This window comes from Cyanistes caeruleus, chromosome 3 (assembly GCF_971803275.1).
Source record: "Cyanistes caeruleus chromosome 3, bCyaCae1.hap1.1, whole genome shotgun sequence".
Classification (NCBI taxonomy): Eukaryota; Metazoa; Chordata; class Aves; order Passeriformes; family Paridae; genus Cyanistes; species Cyanistes caeruleus.
The window spans coordinates 120,546,966-120,570,098 of NC_141703.1; the positions used below are offsets into that span (position 1 = coordinate 120,546,966).

Consider the following 23,133-nt stretch of genomic DNA (forward strand, 5'->3'; position numbering starts at 1 on the left):
TTTACATCCTGGACTTCAAAAGCACTTTGGAGATCTCCCTTGAAGACTAAGGGATAGATTTAAGGAACTGGAGGTCTGGGATGTGATACTTGTGAAAAATGTTCTCTGTGATAAAGAGCTGTCTATCCCTTCCTGACCTTCTGTGTAACTACATTCGGGATTTCACACATCTAGTTTTATTTCTTATTTATTTAGATAGATCTCAAGACAGAAACCTAACACTTGAAAGGCACAAGGCATCTTGCAACAAAATAGAATAGCACTTTCTTCTCTTCAGCTCTAGCACCAACCACCACACTGAAGAAATCCAGCTAATAGTTCTGTCTAATATTTTATTACTATGCAAATAAGATACACCAAAAATACACATACACTATTATTTTCACAGGCTGGTTTGAAACAAACTCCATTTAATAATAAAAAAGAAAGGTTAAAGTAAAATTAACTTTTAAAGTGAATACTGTTATTAAACCAGTAACAAGGTAAGAATACTGTGGTGTTCAGACCTCATGAATATGTTAAGAGAGTTTCAAATAATGCTGGCACAGAACTGTCTCAAGAAATCTTTCATGTGGTATACATTGCCTTTTGCTCTGCTCATGGATGTATTTAAAAGTTTTAGATACTTTAAATAAGGAATGAGATTCTATTTGACATCATATTCCACCGAGGTTACTCTGAATTATGAAAAGTAAGCCTGTCTCTGTAGAGATATACCCCTACAAGCAAAGGTACTTCTCAGATATTAAATATGGTTCCTTCAAGAGTCATACTGATTTACAGAAAGCCCAGAGATCAGAAAATATTAAGTATTAATCAATATTCTAATTTTGTTCAGGCCTTGTATCATTTAACCTATTTAAATACTTAAATGTGATCAGTGAAATTTGAGAACAAGTGGGAGAGAGAACTCTTGATGAATTTGATGTCCACTGTACTTCAAACACTGCAGTTTAATACAATTCTGCACTTGGGAACACTGAGCCAGAGTCTGAAATGTGACTTTTAGCATGTGAAGACAGAGATATGATACCCAAAGAAGTGTGCCAAAATTTAAATTGCTGATAACTCAGAAGCTCTTAGAACTATGTGGCAAGTAACTGAATGCCTGCTCTGAAAATCTGGAGTTCATTAAATACCCCAATCTAGTGTTCTCAATGTTATCTTTATTTATATTACTTTAGGACATTCCTAATTGAAAAACAAGCTGTGCCCTCTCTTTCTACTACTGTGTGGAAATAGAAACTACTAGGAGCAGTCCCTGGGTACCTGGAGATGTCTGGGATTGAATGTGTAAGTGCTGAAGAACTGAAATGAAACATGGTAAGAGAACATGTCCTTCTCAGCAACAATTCATGATTTTGGATGTCTCATCTGAAATACCTTTAGGAGGCTGTGATTTCCTCCTCACCCATCCTTCCAAGAGGAAATAAAGTCCAGCAAAGTAGATGCTTAATGGTTTCTAATAGCAATCACTGCCTTTTTTTTTTTTTTTACCATCAACAATCACACACTAGAAAAATTTGTCATGTCTTAAACAAAAAAGTTCTCAAAAATGTACTTCCTAAAATTTGTTCTGCCTAGCAAATGTCCACTCTGTGGAGAGGCTTTACTCACAGGACGCTTCTGGGGATCCCTATCTCCCAAATTCAGGGTCACAGATTCAGACTTTTCTTTGCCTAGGACTGATTGTTCTCTCTAGGCACCTCTCAGCTAACTGAACTAAACAAATAACTTTAATGAGGACTGATGGATGCAGAAAAACCGAGTGGCTTTAATTAAGCCAACTAATGCATCTGGAAAAAAGGATTCTGGGCTCACAAATCCTTCATGTTAAGTAAATAATCAGTGTCATCAGAAGTAAATAAAAATACTGGAGATTAAAGAGGCTGAAGTTTAGTAATTAACATCGAATACATTTATTTGGGGGTAAGATCCTATTTAAATTTCATTCAAGCAATGTTTCTTTATTGGAATACCAGTGATTAAGGAGAATTAGGGAAAAGAGAGTTTGGGCCTTGGTTATTTTTTTGCAGGGATTTGAGTTTTTTTTGCTGTTTCGGGCTTTTTGACTTGGTTTATATATATATATATATATATATATATATATATATATATATATATATATATATATAAAAGCTCTGAAAAACCATAAATCATCTCAAAGAAGCACAATCTATTTCAGTCACTTAGTTTTCAAAAGATACATTAGCTTTCACTACTCAAGATTCATTAAAAAACTCCATTCCCCTCACTGATGGTTAAAAGCTGCCTTGATCCCTTTGAGAAAGTGCCATCTGTGACTGTGCCACACGAGTATATTCAAAATCCATTTATACATGAAAAGACCTGCTTTGTAAGACAAAGCTTTTTCACAATTATCTCTCTGAAGCTGGCATAGATGTGTGTAAAAAATATATTAAAAAAGAAGATGACAGACAACCATCTGCTTCACTTTGTTAATGCAGAGATGAAATAAACACAAAAAAAACCCTTAAAATAAAAGACCTCCACAGCATTCATGACAAGAACAAAAAAGTCAGCACTGCAGTTCCTCTGCAAAAGGAATAATAGGGATAAGTGGGGTGCTTTTACATGACTTTAAATCACTGCTTAGTTTATTTTTGACCCTGCTAAGACCTTCCTAGGATTTTGCCCCCTGTAAGGCAGCACGAGTGCAGTCTCAAAGATACACCAGGCTCAGGGATGTCTCCAAGCTCAGAAGACAGAGCAGAGGTGAGGAGAAACTTGACAAGCACCAATGGGTGGGAGTGGTCTGTAAAAGTTCAGAAACTCTGTGGACAGGGGTCCTTGGGTGTGCATGGTTAAAAAAGGCCCAGCAAGGCCTTTGTAGGTGATCAGACAGAAACTGGTGCTGTCACCTGGTTCTGCTTTGCTACTTCTCTTTTTCCATACCTGAGAAATACACACATGCTAAAACAACCAGTTTCATAAAGAAAACCATGAAGAAAGACTGCTTTGTGAGAGTTGAGGCCTATAAAAGGCAACAAAAGCTGTTACCATCAAGAGAACTTGCTTTCACATGCCAGAAGTGCTCTTGATGTCCAAGTGAAAACAAAGACCCTTATTTTCATAGCTGCACACACAGGAGCAGACAAATGGACAGTGAAGGCCACCCAGTTTCTCTTGCTTGGTGACTTTACTGCCTGTTATCAGGACTGCAATAGCCACTAGGTGTTTATGTTTGCAGCTTCCTGTGTTTTAGGCCTTCATTTCCCCAGATGTATTTCTTTAATCACTGTCCCAGTGGATGTATTCTGAGCAGAATACAAACAAATAAAGTATTTCTATATCACGATATAGAAGAATATAAGATTTGCTGTAAATATTTGTTTATGAAAATGTCTCTCCCAGGTATAGCAGCATATTAGCTACCGAGACACTTGACAAATCAAGATGTATATATTTACAGTGCAAAGTAATACATCAGAATAAACAATAAACAAGTCACAGGAATACAAGGCATGTGTGAAGAATGATTGAAAGTGAGTGGTTACCTGATTTTGAATGATTTAAATGTTTCCAGCTGGAAGGCATAACTGAAGGCTCACTTTATTGAAAGTGTGTGCCTCAGCCAGTGAGTTCTGCTGCAGGTAAGGATTTCAGCAGTGTACGTGGCCTTCTAACTTCGGGCACACCCAGAACAATTCTCCTCTCTGCTCCTTGGTGTAAAACAGTGAGACAGCCCCAGTTTCTGTCCCCAGCAGTCTCTGGTGAGTCTCACCTGTCTTTGCATGAGGCAGGAAAGTGGAGCAAAGCCTTTAATGTCACCAGAGGTGCCAGGCTCCACAGGAGCGCTCGGGCAGGAGATGCTGAGGAGTGCAGGCGTCACTCCTGAGGGAAGCTGTGAGCCAGGGAAGGGCTGGGAAATGCAAACACAGCAGGGAGGTGTCTGCAGCTCAGCACTGGTTCCTGACCCCAGAACAACCTTCTGAAGCCGTGCTCTCTCCCAGCCTTGCCCTGAATCCTAAAGACATTCCACATCCTGACCCCATGCAGCTCCACGTCTCTCCCTCCCCTGCTCCTGTCACTCACTCAGGACAATGTTAACTCAAGTGAAAGGATTTCTTTGTGTGATGTGATAAGAAGTGGAACAGTTGACACCACCATTTTCTCTACAGCCACAGAGCAGCTCACTTGGCACTCTTGGCTTTAAAATTCTTTCTTACATTCAGGGATGCATATGGGGGGGAAAAGGAGTTAAACCTAGGAAAAAACATCACCTGTTTCTCAGATCTGGATCCTTGTCTTGCTTCCTTCTCTGCTGGATAAAACAAAAATCTAACTGGCAGCAAGTTTTAAAGGTGGAAAACAAGGTTGGTTTCTGATAGTGCAACATAATGCTCTTAAAAAGGGAAGAGGGGAGAAAGATGGGAGTAGGACTGGCACCTCTAACTTCTTCTGCTCATACTTTGTGGTCACACACTGACAGGTCACAGGTATTTCTACCCAAAACTCTGATTCATAACACATTCTTTCTACATCTGTCAGGTTGTTAAAATGCTCAAATTATTTATAAACTTTCCCCAATTCTCAAACCTTGAGCAAAAGGTTCAATACTTTAAAAAAATCTTTCTACACTCTTTTTTATAACAGAATTTTTACACTTCCATTCAAGTTTCCATTCTCCATAACCCATACTTAGAATGGCTTCAAATTCCAGGCCCAAGAGCAGGAATCTTTCAGAAGGCAGGAATTTCCCAGTTTGGTTACATTCACAAGCCCAGCAAGGGCAGACATTGCAGACACTCTCAGGACCTCTGAGATCACCTGCAGGACATGAGGTGTGAGGTAGCAGGAATCTGCCTAAAATCTCCTCAAAAATCTAACCCTTCTGTCTGCATTGACCTGTATTTGGGAAAATCACCCAACCAAGGTCATCAATACCCACCATGCAGTCAAAGTTCACAACATCTGCTGGATTCTCTTCTCATCCTGACAAGGTGCAAAGTCTGCTCTGCCACATCTGCCTCACCCCAGTTCACATGGAAAGGAGGAATTAGATACTGCACATAACAAGTTTCAGCTTAATGAAATAAATATATAAATAAATATAATACACATCACCAAAAAGGTTTGTATCAGAATACTTCCATGGAGTGTCCAGGGAACTGGACAAGTATTTAGCAACAAACCAAAACCAAGCAAAACATAAGGTAAATAGGTGAAATATTATAATTTGCCTAAAGTCGGGTTAGTTTGAGGGTTTGGGGGTTTTTTTGTTGGTTTGGCTTGGTTTGGTTTGGTTTGGTTTGGTTTTAGTGCACATAAGCTACAGGGCTATTAAACAAATGCAAAGTCATTTTCCAAAATTACATTTTTCACTTGGAGACCAATTTATTTTCCCTGCACAGACATTTTGCTTGATGCAGCAGCATAATTTTTGGCATTTGCCACTCTTTCTTTCCAGATGACAAGCACATCTCCATTGCTTTCAACATATGTGACTTAATAATATTTTTTTTTTCCATTTTCTCAAAGCATATTGAAATCTTTGCAGACTTTCATCCTCCCTCTCCCTTGAGGAAGGACATTATTTTTTAAAAACCTATTTGTTTTTTGTTTTGTTCTTAGAGTTCATATTTTAAAAAACCTGTTTTATAAAACTCACTGTATTTTTGCAAAGATTAAAGATGTAATCAATTAAGGTCCCAAAGAACTTACCTGTGTAGCTTTTCACTGACAATCCTCTATGAAAGCTCACACTGTAAACAAATCCAATCAGAAATAGATCTCTTCCATGGTTTTAACTGAAAAACAGGAATATCACATTAATAAAATTCCACACTGTAGCAAAACAAACTCAAGAAAGGATCACTGTTATCTCAATCCCATTTTGGACAGGAACAGCACTTTATGGATCATCTCAAGATCTGAGTTAGGACATTTTGGGAATAATAAAAGTTATCAACATGCTATTTGCTTCCCTCACAAGAGTCCTAGAGAACGAAGGAGACTGGTTTCAAATGCAGATTTAAAATTGGCAGAAGGATTTAGTCTGTAAGTTACAGTTACAGTAGGGTCCTACATAATTTAAAGCCAGATTAATACTTCGGTAGCTTTTTATGGATGACACCTGTTCTTTCAAATGTTACTTTGATTTACTTGATGAAATAGTTAATTTATGTGATTATTTGATTTAATTCATATAGTAGAGGACAGGAACAAGATCTTGGCACTGTAAGGAGGTAATCCTCTCCTGCAACATTTTAAATGCAGTGACTGATGATTCAAACAGAAACAGAAATCAGATCTGGGCAAGAGCAGTGAATTGAAGAGTGGCTACAGCAAGGCAAGGCTCACAGCTCTAACAGCAGCTTCCAAATGGAAGAGCACTTCATCACTTCTCAAAATGCTGGACATAAGAAAATAACAAATTATTGCATTTTTTAAAAACATTGTCTTGATTGCAAATCAAATAGTTCTTGTTTAGGCTTCAAGATGTATTTTTAATGCTAAAAATACTTAAACCAAATATTTTTCAGCAAACATACTATGCAGGTGTGGATTGAACTTCTGCTATTGGATATATACATATGAACATTTCCAAAGTTCAGAACTTGATTTTTGGTTGAGGGGGAAGAGAGCATTGTTGCTGTTTCTGTGCTCCACAATGCATTGGTTTGTTGTTTCCATCTGTAACAGAGATGTCTGGATCTGCCCCACATTTGACTTCAAAGAAATTAAGAAAAAAAATCAGTTGAATGCTCATTTAAAAAAAAACTAATTTATATTTTCATAGGAAAATTTACCAGTTTTACAGAATTTTCCAATTAATCTCCATCAAACTGGAAGGATTTCTCCTGGCAATGCACATCTTTCAATACACTGGGTTTTTATACTGACTGTTTGCTGCCACTGCTGTTGAGATAATCCAGCACCATTCTTTCAATTCTTGATTACGACAGTATTTGTCCTACTCTCTTTTCTTCACATTAATGTAAATTATTTAGAACAAAAAGAAAAACTCATCATTTGCTGCCTCCTGTAAGCATAAGATCCTTAGCTGGCATAAATCAGCTGATCTATATCAGTGAAAATGCTGTCCCAGAGAGAGTTTGGGGTTTAGCTGAGAGTGGTGGGGTTTTTTAAATATTTAAATAATATTTTTCCACCTAATAGTTTTCATTAATTTGCTAGATGTCACCCTAGTCATTTAAGTTTCAATTTACCAAAAAGACTTCTGATGGACCCAGATACTCCATAAGGTGCTGATTTAAAATCCAGCTGAAAGATCTTTGAAGAAATCAGATTAAAAGAAGCAATTAAAGATATGGCTTTGGCAGCTGCCTAAAAAGAAAACTGACAGATCATCATTAGAAACATTTGGTTTAATATTGAATACTCCTTGGACCGTTCAATTAGGTTTATAATTAGGATTGATTTGTTGTGTCCTTAGCAAATGAAAGCAAAGATTGTACCTGAGAAAAATGAAAGTGTAGGTTGGGTTTTTTTACTTAATGTGGAAATGCATGCCCTTCAATTAAAGAAAAACTTGTCATATATCCTACATATTCTATATTTTTGCTGTTTCAGTCTCAAATGACACATACACAACCATCTGTACCTTAATCAGAATCCCCCTGGTGTGATTCAGCCTGTCTGCACAGAAGACAGGAGAATGCAGCCCTGCTTTTCCAGTGCCTGGAAGGACACCTCTCACACCCCGGAGGAAAAAGAGGAAAGAAATTACCTGGCCACTGAGTTCCTCACTACTGAGCCCCATGACACAGAACTGCTCTTTCTGGTTTGTGTCCTGTGGCTTGCAGCTACCTCCTGACAGAATTAAAATTCTCATGGAATTTTAAAATTTCTCATGGAACTAAGATCTCACAATAGTTCCTGAGGAAAATTCCTCTCTTGATCCTCACTTCTACACATCTCTTTTGAAGCAGCTGTTTCTGCCTCCAGCAAGTTCCTGGCTCAGAAGAGGCAGACAGGGGCCAGCCTGAGGTGAGCTCAGCTGGAAGCAGAGCCCTGCACAGCACTTTGAACTTGCACAGGTTTTATCCAGATTAAAGTGCATTCCACACTTACTTCAGGCAGGGTCACTGTCCTCTCCCAAACTGGACATCACTGCTGTCAGCAATGTCCTTGCTGACCTTGGCACCATCCTCCATGGTTCTCTATTGTAAACAATTTCCCTTGGCCATCCTGTACCCAGTTACAGTTTCTTCCTGTGCTGGGAAAAGTGGGGAGGGAGTCCAGTCTCCAGCTGCCTGCACAGAAATTATCCTGCTGCCTGCTGTCCTTGGTAATCCCACTTCCTTAACATCAATAGATTCCAGATATTTATTCCAGAGGCTCTCAACCTAGCACTACCTCTTCATTTAAATGCTTGAAAAGCAAGTCCCCATAAACTTCAGTCAACAGAGGATCCTTTCATCACCTTAGTGTAATCTCCCTGGATTTGCACTGACATCATCAAATGGAACACAATATTAATTAATGTATAATGTTATTAATGTACAATGTTATTAATGTATAGCTGCAACACTGCAGTGGCATCAACCCACATAAAACTGACTGGGAATGCAAAAAAATGTAGGCATTTACTGATAGCCACATTCCTTCAGATCCCTTCCAGTTCTGAAGTGTACTAATATCCCTGTGGTGACAGAAACTGCTGCTATCTTGTGATATCTTCAGAGCTGCTAATTGCTTTTGTGCTGGCAAAAGGTAAAGTGCCATTAGCTTGGAATGAGAATTCGCTAATTGTGCAAAGTATTCAACTGCAGTAAGTAGCTTTTGCTTTCTGGAGTACTTAAAAGCAATTCAGGGATTTGTTCTCATTAATGGCAGTAACATTTGTGTATTCAGAGCAGAAACAGCCTACCTCTGTCTATTTAATCTCATAATTGGATCAGGTAGGAGGTGCTGAGCCACAGCCTATGAACCAACCTGATTTAAATTCAAAATTTTTTAAAAATCTCATTTTATAAGCTAATAGATTCTTTTTTACATGAGCTATAGAGATATTCAAATAATTTCAAGTAAACTTTGGAATTTTTGAATCCATCTCTCTAGCAGCTGTGAGATAATTCTTCAAAGGCCAATTTTGATGTAACTGTGCTGTCCATTAAGGTCTGACTGAACCTCTTAACACCAAGCAAGGCTTACCTGTCCTGTTATTTATGCTTGGGGAACTAATCACACTACAGAAAACTTAAAGTTTTCTGCATCCAAGAAAGAAATGGACAAAACATACAGCTTTTAAATTTATTTCAACACTGACATTTCTCCCAGTCCTGGGAAGAATTTGGGGGGTAAAAGAAATGCCTTACTTTTTAAAAGGGGTCGTTTAAAAGGAAGTGGATGGAGCAGGTAAGTGTGTAGGACTGGAATCCTTAAAATCCCAGACTGTTATTTGGTTAAAGAATTGTTACTCACACAGTTCACTGCAGCTGCAGAACAACTGAAATCTAACAGACAGACAGGGATTATCATGCCTTTATTAGAAAAATGACTGCCACTCAAATCCTTACAATATAATTTATGCTCCAATTCAGATTCCAAGATTGTGAGAGAGCAGTAGGAAAAGCATAAACCTTTGTTGCACTGGGTCAATTTTCATCTGGGGTGAGACAAATTAAATATCAGAGGCATGAACAACTAAATTTGGTTCCCAGGGCAAAGACTGATTTGGAGCTTGATCTCCAGCAGTGTTCTCATTGCCCACTCTGCTGAGATTTTGTGATGTGGAGAAACAAGCAGCAGCAGCCACAAAGGGTGCAGCAAGTGCCCCAGAGGTGTTCTGCAAAGGGCTTCTCACTTCCACTTGGGAAGGGAATTCATCCAAATGGGTTCTGGTCTCATGTTTCTCATGACTGATTCACAGTTATTCAGATTGCCTCCAATTTTGACTTGAAATCTTCTCCAGGGGATGCAAAACTCACGTAAAATGCTCACTCTACTGATGCACCCTTCATCTGACACACAAATTTACAAGGCAAGGGCAGACAGAGACCAGGCCTTCCCCATTTCCCAGATTTTCGCTCCTAGCAACATTCTCTGCCATCTGCTCCAGGGTTTTTTAAAGTGAATTAGAGTTCCTCCTCCTCAGAGCTGAGATCTCATCTGATTAGAGATGTCCAGCACATTAGAGTCTGTCGTTCTGCATCTCACTGGAATGAGAGGGAGCACAGAGGGCTCTAGAAACTTAACTGCACTGTCAAAGGGCAAAGTGTTTATGGACAAATGATTCTTATCCCTGGAGCAGAGAAGTGCAGGAGTCCTGTACAAGAAGCAAATCATTTTCCAGTATAGCCTCATAATTGACTGTCACTTGGAACAGTCCTAGAACAGCTGAACATGAGGTAGAGAAAATGCTGATAAAGAAAGAAACAAAAACAAACAAACCAATCCCAACAAAACAAAACAACAACAAAAAAAAGAGAATGGGCTGTGTTTGGATGTCATTTGTAAGGCAAACTCCCCTGTTTCAAAACAAATGGCAAAATATGACCCCAGAAAACCATGCTATATTTTATCTTTTAAAGGAAAGCAAAAGCCAGCAACATCTATTATTAAAAAAAAAAAGAAACTGCATATTTTTATAATTAATATGTAATGATACAGAAGAAACTTGTTTAAAATTAAAATCTGCACCAATTCTGATTAGTTACAAAGGATGTCCTGAATCACCAGAAAAAACAGCAGCAGCTCATTCTGAGCAGATATTGCAGATACATTTGGCAGTTTAGGTTCAAGCTGTGCATCTGTCAATAAGGGTTGCTTCAGTTTTTCCAGACAGTTTCAACATGCTTTCTATATGTTCTACCATGTATGTCTCACATATAAAATGCATGTTGCAATATTTATATAAAGTGAAATTTCTAATTTGTATATTTCAATAATATACAATGTATGTATAATATACAATGTATGTATTATATACAATGTATGTATGCATATTAGCAAATATTATACTAATTACAAATTAATTTTAAAAACAATACTTAAAGGCTAAAAAACATAACTAAATATGCTATATTACCTGAAATTGAATCATGTTTAGTTCATGCTTGGAAAACTCAAACCAAAGGGTTTTTTATAAAAAGGTAAATTCTTTCTTAAATGAAAAAAAAAACCCAAAAACCCAATCCAAACTGAAAAACTAATAGAATAGTAATTTAAATTTTAAACAATTAATTTATTTGTGCAGCTCTCATTAATATGTGGAAGGAAATAAGAAAATTAATTTATTAGCTCAAATGTGATGTACTTGAAGCTGTGTCCAAGGTTCTTAACCCAGTTGCATCAAAACTTGTTCCCCCTAATTTGTTTATAGACAGGTTTCAAAAAAGCGAAAGGAAAAAGTTGCCAACAAAATAATTAAATATAATTTAAGGGAAAAGAAAGGAAAAACACTACCAAATTCCAGGATTATCACTGAAGCACACAAATTTCATCTACCAAGTCACCCTGAAAAGCAGGCAGAAAGACTTGGAACATGTTGAGAATGAAACCAATGCATCTGGCACACAAAGCTTGCCATTGGGTAGAAAAATGCATAAGGATCTGACTGAAATAATCCCTCCAGTAAACACTAATTAGAGTTGGAAAATTCACAGGATTTAGGAATAGAGAGAACAGAAACAGTAGCCGCTAAGAGCTTGATGCAGTGTGGGTTTTTATACCATAAGCAGCTCATCCTGTGCCTCAGAAACATTTTATTTTAATTTTTTTTAGAAAAATCCACACCTGTACTGCTGAGATAATCATAAAGCACCTTAAAATGAAGACTAAAGCCTCAGAAAAAAAGCAATGATACAAATATTGCCTAAGGGTATCAAAGGCACAGAGTAACTTAGAGGCACTTTGGGAAGAGTAAAAACGCTCCTCAGGACATTTATTTTGCTTAGTTTTCAAATGCAAGAATCCACAAATTAGAGCAGTTTTTGTTAAGCAGCTGACAGCCAAATTAATCTTAGCTTGGGATGGAAAGACAGGCAGATGCCAGTACATTTTCTGCTTGAAATATTGCTGAGCTCTGCTCCCACTGTGGGTTCTGCTCAGGATGGTCCCGTGGACTGAGGAAGGGCAGAATGCCCTGCTGAACAATTCTCCTTGCTTTGGCTCTGGGCTGTCACCACGGGCTTGGCTGGAGTTATTCTGTTCTGTGTAAATAGGAGGTAACTCAGCCTCATACACTTCAGGAGCCAGCAGTTTTCACATCTGCTGTAATCAAAACAAATTTCTTTTGCGGTGGATGGCCTTTTCCTACCTGCAGCACTTCTGCAGTTTGATGCCTGCCAGTGATAATGTTGAAAACCATCCACAAAAGCAACAGGTGGGCACCTGGCAGATTTACACTCTGCTGCTGCAAGCAACAGCCAGAAACAAAAATCAAAGCCAGGAGCAGAGTTATCACACCTTTAAAAATGTATGTAACTAGCTCAACAGAAATAGATAAAAACACACTTTCAGTATGTGAAGAACATATTTTAGGCCATCTAGCCACCCTTTAACAGAGAATAATGTGGCAGCTGCATTTTGCATCCATGCATGGGAAGCAGCTGTCTCTCAGTGGTGCAGGGGAGCACTGTTTATTCTCAGAGCAGTTTCAGTGCATTGTTTATAGAGATACTCCCAAACCTCCCTCCAAACCTCCCGCAGCATCTCCCACCCTGCAGCTGCAGATCCATGAGCTGCCACACCGGCCAAGCTCCTCCCTTCCATCACGGCACTCCCAGGGGCTTCCACAGCTGATCTTAACGTGGGGGCAAACAAGTTTCACTACACTCAGGTAGTAGAAGGATGGTAAAGAGAGAGCCAGAGAGAGATGAAGGATGACACAAAGTAAGCACATTCTGGTTCAGATATTTTTTTCATATATTCATGTTTCTAATTTCCATTGAAAATTCTAAATCTATTTTCAGCAATCCTACATTGTTACTGTAAGAGCCTGTTACTCACTGTACAGCTGGATTTCATACTGAGGAAGGTGGCCCCAGCTGTGCTGCAGATGTATAACTTGAGAGTTTATTTCCCCTTTCACGTGGAAATTCCGTTTTAAGGGACATACTTTTGTTAAGTTTTGGCAAAAAAACCCTGGAAATACTTATTGCGTGGCATAACAATATGAAAATTCTCAAATCCTCAAATTCTTTTCATTTTTCTGTCATTGGAGTCCATCATTTGTTGTTTATTAATATTTTTCAGGTAGATCCCTTGGGGATAAAAGATAATGGCATGAATAATGGACACCATTTGACCACATTCTGTGGAGAAAACCTGAAAGATCCATCATTGTTTTGCCTACAGAAAACATGTTTGAGAATATACCTAATAACAACCTTCAAATATATAACGAACTGTTGCAAAAACAAATTTTTTCCAGCTACACAGCAGATATGGCATCAACCATACAATTTCTACAATTTCTACATGAATGTGCATAATTGTAGTTTTTGTAACTTTTTTTAAAAGTTTTTTTTGAAAAAACTGCAATTGTTACTCTGGCTCCCCTTGTCAACTGCCAATAGTAGAGATCAGAGTAAATGATCTTTTGATTTGTTAAAAGTTTTTCAGCTGTCTCTAATCATAACTTCCTTGCTAATTCATAAGCAAAAAAATAATCTCATATGAATCAACTAAATTATTCTCTGTGAATAGTTCATTTAGCATGAGTATACAATTATACTTTTTAAATTGAAAGGAAGCATATTTTAGAAAATGCAGGTGATGAAAAGTTATAAAATAAATACTTCTTGACCAGGTATATTCTAAAGCAGAATTCTTGAATTCATTAAACTTTCTGCTGGTTCTTTGTGGATAACAGCATTGCTTATGCACAAAGGATGACTCTTTACAAAACTGAACTGTAAATAAGAGCTTTCAATCCTTTTTAATTTATGAGCTGTCCAAGTGATGTCAGAGAGGGTACCATGGCAACACTAGCCATGGCAGCCCTTGGCTGAGGTCTGGCTCATGATTTAGGTCTCTGACCTTTGCTGGAGCCAGGCTGTCACTTTGAACCTTTGGCTACAGGGAAAGAGGAACAGTGAACTACAGCTGTGGAGAAACTCGTGCTGATAGGTTTCAGCTTTGAAACTAAATCAGTGATAAAGTTCTAGGTTCTTAACTAAATCAGTGATAAAGTTCTAGGTTCTTTACTGATCTCATCATGTGAAAAAATATCTTCACTGTGAAATTCAGTTTCACTTATCAGTCCTATATCTTATTTTAATGGGCTTTTCTAGTTGCCCCCATTGTAGAAGGTTCCACAATGTAAAGAACATCTGAAAATGTAGAACCTTCCTACAGAAATGACATCTCCAGTGTCTTCTTTTAGTCTTCCTTCAGTTATCTTAGGTGCAAATGAGCACAGTGGAAGGACTCTGGTGGAAACTTAACCAACACACAAGATCATGCTGGGATAGTTTAACCTGCAGTAATAATTGAAGTGCTTTGGCAGCTCCACTTCAGTGCTAATTTATAATTAACTTCAGGTGCTTCTTTGATCCTCCTGATATAGATTTTCCCTGTTTCCTTATCAAGAGTCTGCATGCAGTCCATAATTATGCTTCTTAGTGTGACCATGGCTTTAAGTAACTGCATTAATACAAGCTTTGGGAAAATATTGGTTAAGCCAAAGCAAGCCTTTGTCTCTGAGCTGAGGCACTGCTGACTAAAAATGTATTATGTAAGCTCATAAAGGTTTGCCATAAAAATAGAAGAATGATTCCCAGTTTTAAGGTAATGCATGACAGAAGCAGTAAAGCTTGCACCCTACCAATGATCCACATACTAATAATGCACATATAATAAATATCACAACACTACAAAATGCAAAGTATCATGTTTTATATCAAACTAGGTTCTTCATCCAAAGGCATTTCAAATTTTTTATGAATAATGAAATATTGAATCAAAAAGATATTTCTAAAAGTGTCAAAAGCTGTTAAAATAACAGGGTGGTACAGCCAAACCCAGCTGAAGCAAGATAAAAATACACAGTGCAAGGAAGCAGAGCAGCATAATTCATTTCCTCAGCTAAAGCAATGGTCAGTAATCCTCAGAAGACCAGCTCTAATCCCAGATTTTCAACATATAAATAAGATGTGCATAAGGAATAATGCAACTGAGATCCTCATGTAAGATATTTTCTGTCTGAGAAGCATTAAGTGGAAATTGCAACAGAAGTGCTAGGGGCAGTGCTTTTGTGAGCACAGCAGTCTGCAGGTACAAACTGGGACTGGCGAGACTTCTCCAGTCACAAAACTGCTGTTTCACTGCTGTGCCACTCCAAAATCCAAATCCAAATACAAGTATCCAGGAATGGCCACAGTTATGGAGGTACAAAGCATATTCCATCCCACACTCTTCATCCCCCTGGCAGAGGAATTCTGAGAGCAGCAGGGCACTAGCCCTGAGTGGCAGCATGGATGGGTGTGTGCACAAAGTGCCTGGCTGGCTGAAGGGGACAGAAACGGGGACATTGGTACCCCTGCAACTCTAGAGACATCAGTACCACCCACCAGTGCACACAAGGTTTAAGACAAGTAATTTTCCAGGTGTGTTTTGTGATGTCATTTCACAAATTCATGTTTCTTAACTAATTGCTGAGCAGGGTGGCAGCACGGGAACACACTAATCCTGATGTGCTGCTCAAGGACCTCGCCACCTCCCCCCTCCCGGACAACTTCCTTTCAAATCAGTAATTCCACAAGAATCAGAATCATTCCATAAGAGTAAAAGAGGGAGAAAAAAAAAATCACAGAATGTGTGAAATTCACAAGCAGAAGCTAAGACTGATGGGTGAACAGACATGAAGCCACATCTTTCATTTTATTAACTTCTTCCTTCTACAAAGATGAGATAAAACCAGGCAAAGTAGCAGAGAAATTTTTTAACATCACAGATACAGCAGTCTGCCCATCATACATCAGCAGATGAAAGGCATGTTGTGCTTATTTTACTGCAGACTCATTCATTATTCTACCTGGCAGCAACCTGGGATGTTAAAAATAAATATCCTGAGTACAGCCTCATAGCCGATGCCACACAGCACAACTGGAGAGCTGCCAAGTGCAAATTGAGTGGCTCAAGGAACTTTTTCCCTGTGTTGACAGAAGCAGCTGTCCATCCTCATAAAATCTATGTGGGCCATTAGATCCTCTTGCTTAAGAGTCAGAATTCTGGAGTGTGCCTTTCAGAAAAAAGGCAAAGTGTTGTCCATGATGGAGACAGCATTTCTGCAAAGCAGTACTCAAGTACCCCTGGAAGAAGATTTGGCAGAATCTTGTCAAAGATATTTTGGGAGGGAGACCTCTTGTCTCTCTATTTAAAAAAGTGTATGTGTCCCATTCTAAACCGCTCTCAGGACTCTGTTTTTTCCATTCAAAACTACTGCAATCCTTCTTGAATTGTCAAAGATTGCATTTTACATCACCATGAACAGCTTTTATTAAATAGTAAGAAAACCCACATGGTAACCCCTTGATGAAATCTTCTTGCTACAGGCTCTTGTCTTAGACATTGTAATTTCTGTATGATGGTATGACAAAGATTCATTTATGCCACAATGTTCCTTTCTTATGTTTGTGACACACTTTTTCAAAATAAGTGACACCTTAATCATGCAAGTTCATCCAGAAATAGAACTCTTTTTCCGAAATGAAATCTTTTTTATGCAATCCAGCTCCCAGTGGCTGAGGGCGAGCAGGAGGCAGCACAAGGCAGAGCTGTGACTCCACTGGGGTTTTAGAGAAGCTGCAGGGATGCTGCTCCCTGACCTGGCACCTTCCAAGGAACTCCCCAGGTCAGGTGAAACTCTTAAAACAGAACCACAGAATATCTGAAGTTGGAAGGGACCCACGGGGATCATCGAGTCCAGGTCTTGAGAGAACAGCCCAGTCAAAGAGCCCTGTGCAGACACCAACTTAGAGATTAAAACATTTTAAACCTGAGGCGTTTATTCTTAAACTATCAGTCTGAGAATTTTATGAGCCTTTCAATTCAGCAAAATATTTTGATACTTGGACTTTTTTGTTAGTTCTGGCTGAAAGCAATGTTGAAATAGCATTTCCCTCAGGAAAGATTCAACTCTTCAGTCCTTTCTAGATATTATTTTAATCATGATTCTTTAAACAGAGTGAAATGGCCTAGCTAAGCATCAAACTGGGAATTGTTAAAGAAAGTATCCTCTGACTAAGTGTTTCTCCATTTCTGAAAAATCCATTTACAGGGTTGCAAAGGTATTTACTTTTATTCTCAGGCAGGGTTTCTGTTCCCACAGCAATTTTGCTCTCTATATAAACTAGCACTTTAGGAAAGAGAAAATGGAAATACCTATTTTCTGCCCTTAGAATTACTTTCTGCCCTTAGAATTACTTTCTACATTTTGAAATGTTCTTGGTCTTCATTCCATAAACAAGGAATGGTACTGGGTTCTTTAAGACCTGCTTTCATTTTACTGGGAGTATCTTGTGTTCCTCTCAACTTTAGCTTTAAAATGAAAAGATCTCATAATCATATGTATTATAGATCAGATTAAAAAAAAAATTTTGCCTCCTACTTTTTGTAAAATCAACACTAAATAATAAACTGCGCAGACATTTGGAGTCAAAGCACTTCAATGAAGCTGGGCCCAGCTCAGTGGAACACTGAATTATTTATTTTTGGCTCACTGAGGTCAATGGGAATCAAAGACAGGCCAGTCCTATCGGTCTGGACACACTTCACCTTGCACAGCACACAGCTAAATGTATTTAGCAGTGAGCTGCCCTGGCTCATTTGCCATTCCCAACCAAAACAGATATTCTCAGAAAAGGAAATTCAGCCCTTGTATCTCCATCAGATGATGGAGTTTGGGTACTTGCACTTTCAGATCTGTTATGTGACTAGACCCAATAAAAATGGTTTCTTAATATATCTATGAATGTAAGACCTGTGAAGAAATGCCATTTACCATGTAAGAAAAGAATTGCTAAAAGTTTTCCCCTCTGTCCCAGTTATTCCAGATCAAAGCTGTACAGTGAAAAGCTGTTAAAAGGGAGTCAGATTAAGCGCAAACCTGTTAGGCAAATCAAAGCAGCCAGTGGGAAAATGATAAAGTACTGAAGTAACCATTTTAAAATTGCATCCCTAGTACTCTCAGCTAGATTAATACGTATTTTAATACTGCTTGACAAAGTGTGGTGTCCCTCGTTTTTCTTCTACTACATATTATGAAAAAGGAAATTATTTTCAGGAATAAATCCATTAAGCAGTGTGTCTATTTTTCATTGGCATCTTGATCTCAACACTCCATCCTTTGGGTATGAAGAAAGTTTGAAGTTTGGAGCTGGAACCTAATGCTTTGTTTATCTCATGTCATAGAAACCGATCATTCTTCTATACCAGCCCCTAATCCTGATCCCAAAACACAAAGTGCTGGTGATGGACCCTCTTTGTCATCCTAGCAGGTTTTGTTCAGTAAATTTTAAAGCTTTGGAAACTTCTGCATATTCTTTGAGGTACAGGAAGGTCTGCTTCTGTTGTGCAGGTATGAGTAAGAAAAGGGTGATCTCCTGACAGGCCTGGGTGGCCTTCGTGCACTCAGCAGCACTAATGTACGGACAGCAGAGCTCCCACACTCTGCTTTAGCTGCAACTTGTCCGTCTATCATGTTAAAAATAAAAATATCCAGGGCCAACTAGAAAACGTAAGTACATTATCCTCCTGCCTTGGATGTGAAGCCATATTCCACAGGACTGCACCTGGGAAGGGCTGGACAGAAGGTTGAGTAAGCACAAAATTAATCAAAAACTCTTCTGAGCCTCTGAGCACCGTATTTCTTCCTCTAGCATCAGTAAATCCTGATTGTCTGTGTCAGCCATGGAAACAACCTGTAATCTACAAAACTGACAGAACACTAATGCATTTCCATTCCTTATGCTGTATATAAGGACAGTAAAAGAACTGATGGATACAGGAAATTGCAGGGAGCATTCTCCTTCTGGTAGATCTTTGGCTATTAGGGAAAGAAAGGCATTTTTTAATCACATGGGTACATGTCCTACTAGCTATTCTCACATTTTAGCTGTCAAAATGAGTAAACCAGATACTTTTAAAGAAGGAATTAAAGGTCCATATGCTAAGCTGAAGGCACTTAACTCTCCTGTCATATCATAGTTCATTAGGAGGACCAGTAAAGGATCACAACTCTCAGACACTGCTCTTACTTCAATCCTCAAAAAGAGGATAAGTCACTTTTTTATTCCAAGGTACTTAGGAGTTTCTAGGATTCTGTCATAGAAAACAGTGAAATAGCATCTAAGATGACAACATTTTTCTTTTCCATTCCTGTTACTACTGAGCCTGAAAAGTAAAAGGTTACATGTCATGGGAGACTGACCCTGTATGTACTCCCTGTATAAAAAAGTTCCATTTTGCACTGATTTTCTAAGCAAATAGTGCAGTTAGGGTGATAAGCTGTAAGCACATCTCCCACGGTTTGAATAATTACTTACAAGACAACATTTCTGTCCCCCACTGTTCTCACCAGTCCTCAGCAAGACATTGGAAAACTTGAGCACTTTCTGATTCTACTCCCTCAATTATAAAACCTCAATATTAGAGATTTTGGGGGATTTTTACCTCCTTGTGAGGCCACTCCTTCACCCCCCGTAACTGGCCATGATGGGGATGCAGACCAAGCCAAGATTATCCTTCTGCAAGATTGTCTGAAATGCTACAAGCACCCAGGAATAAAGAGCAAAAAGAAAACATGTCTTTAAGTCTCTTCCACTGGGTGTGTACACTTAGGGCTCTTATTGAAACTTAATGTCTCAGTTATCCATTCAAATAACGCTGCTGCTTCTTTTTATTTCTTGGAAAAATATTTAATTTTCATTTACAAGGCTTGTGATTAAAAAGCTGTGCTTGACTCTCCCTCATGACAGGCAGGGCAGATGTGCAGGATGCTTGGGGGAATGCAGAGGTCTCCTCTCCACACTGTCATTCCCAGAGGTAAAGAAATATTTCTACCCTGGAATGCCCATGCATATCTCAGCCTCCTCTGTGCACCTGTCTGAGTTTCCTCCTCTTTCAGACTTGTAGATATTTCCGAACTCTGCTGGATTTGACTGAGTCCGTTTTTGATCCTCTCCATAGGCCGCAGGGAGCACATTTCATACATCACTCTCATAAATTAATTATGTTAACAGATGAAGGGTGGAATCATATCAAAGTGTGTGCACATACCTCTGAAATCACCTGAGCTGAAAGACTCTTTTCTTACAAAAATTGTGTTGCTGCTTCTGAGAAAGCCTGAGGCCAAACGGGCAGGAGTGCTGAGGGTACACCCCACGGCTCCCCTGCTCATTAGGGCAGTGAGGAAACAGTGGCAGCTCTGCAGCATTGGGAACACCCCAGAGAGTCCCTTTTTTATACCCCACACCTTCTGGTTCCACTGCCTGTGTTGATGCTGCCGTTGTCTCTTTCTCTCCTGCTGTTCCCTTTCGTGTCAGACCACAGCATTTCCTTTCAAACCCCTTCAAACCCCACTCACCTCGTAAGGCATCATCCTGCCCTGGCCATGGAAGAGCTGATCTCTGTGTCCATGTGGCCAGGCCAAGGTGACCAGGTTAACACAAATGTGTCAGATTGCATCTGCCCATTCCTGTGAACCCAAGCATTTGGTACCATACCCACAGTTTAAGGACCACTCCTCATCATAACTGCTGAAATTACTTTTTCCAGATACAAGGGTTTCCCAATAAAATCTACTGTTTCAAATGCACTTTCTTTTTAACCTGTATAACCTTTCTCTGTAACAGCACTATTTACTTTTTCTGCATTCCAGGGCAATAAAGCAGAAAGGGTGAGAAAGCTGGTTTAACCAATAAAACAAGTAAGAACAGCGTAGCACAATTTATCTTTGGTAGGAGAAAGTCTCAGGAGAGAGTTAATTCTTGGGGAGTGGTAGCTATTTTGCTTTTCCTCCTGAGGCTTCTCTCACATTGCAAGAGAATTTTACAAGATGACAATGAATCTTTAGTTGAACTTTGACTAGAGGGCATTAAAATACCAGCTGAAGGAAAAGGAGAAATAATTTGACAATACTGCCAGTTCTTTTTGCAAAAGACCTGCAGCATCTCATGGCAAATGAGATGTCAATCCTGTAATTATCAAATCAGTCAGTATTAATTGTGTGTGTGCAACTTCCCATCAATCACTGCCATTTCCATGTAGTCAGGATGTTTTATACAACTCAATTTGTAAACAACATGCAAAAGTTTAACCCGCTTTAAATTAGTGCTCCTAAGTAGGAAAAGGGGTGTTTTAGCTATTTCTTTCTACAGATGGACTTTAAAAATTCTAGTAGGACCTAAGGGAAAAACAAGCATGCATTAAAAGCCATTAGTCCACATCCAAAACCATTTTTACCAATGTGTAGCACGTACTTTCTTGTCAGGAGTAGCACAAAACTGAGAAAGCCATGAGAGAGAGAGTCAAAGGCACAAGTCATTTCAGCAATTCATATTTTATGAAGCAATGTCTGTTCTTGATTTAAGATGTGTCCAGCAAGACATAATCCATGGCTTGCTGGCAACTGGGGGTCCAATTTTTAACAAATACTTAATTCCCTGCTGCTCAATTTATCAATTTCAAATATCAGAACTTGCTTTATTTTCAACTGATTGATTTCAGAAAGCCCTCTGTAGGAAAATTGTATTTGTCATTAGTTATGAGAACATATAACTTATATTTCTCATATAATGACTGCTGCAACTACCCTTTCACCTTAGATTTGATAGATTAAGTAGATTGAGCTCTTGGAACACTTCCTCTTTAATAACATTTTTTCATATGCTTTAATTATTCCACTGGCTCTTCTCACTGGTGATCAACAGCCTTACTGAATTGTGAACATTTGTCTTCCACTTGGAGACCACTGAAAGTGCCAAATAAAACAAAACTTCTATTTAATATTCTCAGGATTGCATTAAAACCCCTCCTGCAAATTGCATTCTTTCTCTCCCACACCATGACTACTTCTGACTGAAAATTAATTGCTCATCCACCGCTTGTGAGCCACTTAGATCCTGTGTTTAATATGGGCAGTCTGTTTCTTACCCACTCACTGTGAGATCCATAAACTCGGAAGCAAACCTCCATCAGAAAATGTTTCACGTGTCATGCAACGAATCACAAACTGTGCCTGTCTTCAGTCTGTCTCCTCTGGAGAGCTCAGCCCAGAGCACAGACTGGAACTCCTGTGTGAAGCTGCCAAAAATGCAAATCACAAACTGGTTGCCAGTTGTCCATTCTCTTTAACCCAAAGTTAATCTAAAAGCATGTACAGTGTCCAGTTTAAGACTGGCTTGCAGAGTTTTCAGGCCAGTGTTTTACACGTCTATCTCTTTCATAATGTGTTCCTTTGCAACAGGAAATATCTATGTATAAAGGTTGCCAGAAGCAGAAGGTCACCTTCTCACATGTGGTACCACTTTTCAACACCTTACACCTTTCCTTACCCCCAGTTTGGGCATCACGAGCCATTGAGTGAGGAAGTTTTCCTAGAAATATCCACACCTCATTGGCTTCAAAGATAGAGAAGCTGATGCACCTTCCTGCTACTCTAAAACCTGGGATTTCATTTTAGCTTGTGTGTGTTTTCTCTTGAAAACCCAGCAGATGTGCTAGGACCAGAAGCTGTTATTTTTCCACATAAAATCCAATGGTATACAGTATTCATGGACAAAACCTGCTGGGGAAAACCAAACTAAGACTTGAGAGGGGATGGCCACAGTGGAAGTGCCCAGCTGCCACCAGGCCTGGTGACTGTCACTGCACCCTGGGGTGACGTGTGTTCCTCATCAGCACAGGTGACTCTGTGCCATTTCTCCAAAGAGGGAGCTCTTTGCAGAATGAACCATCTCCTCCATCATGATCACTGCCCTCGGACAGAAAAGGACAGAAGCTGTACTCACATCCTAGGACAAGAGACACAGAAAATAAAAACTTAAATAGGATGAGTAAAGGGTTTGCCTTCCCAGCTAACAGACAGCAACATATCCATTTTACTTATATCTCTGTACTCTGATATTGGTATATATTTTACACTCTTTTTTACTGATACCTATAAATAACCAATGGTTTATCTATAAAACATTCTTACAA

General features: G+C 39.0%; 1 long non-coding RNA gene across 1 annotated transcript in view; it reads left to right on the plus strand.

The window, feature by feature from the left end:
- The first annotated feature begins 2,636 nt into the window (after window positions 1-2,636).
- LOC147654507 (uncharacterized) overlaps window positions 2,637-23,133 on the plus strand; it is a 40,206-nt gene continuing 19,709 nt past the window's right edge. Inside the window, exon 1 of the long non-coding RNA XR_015285293.1 lies at window positions 2,637-2,736. This is a non-coding gene — a long non-coding RNA (uncharacterized LOC147654507). The remainder of the gene's footprint in view (window positions 2,737-23,133) is intronic.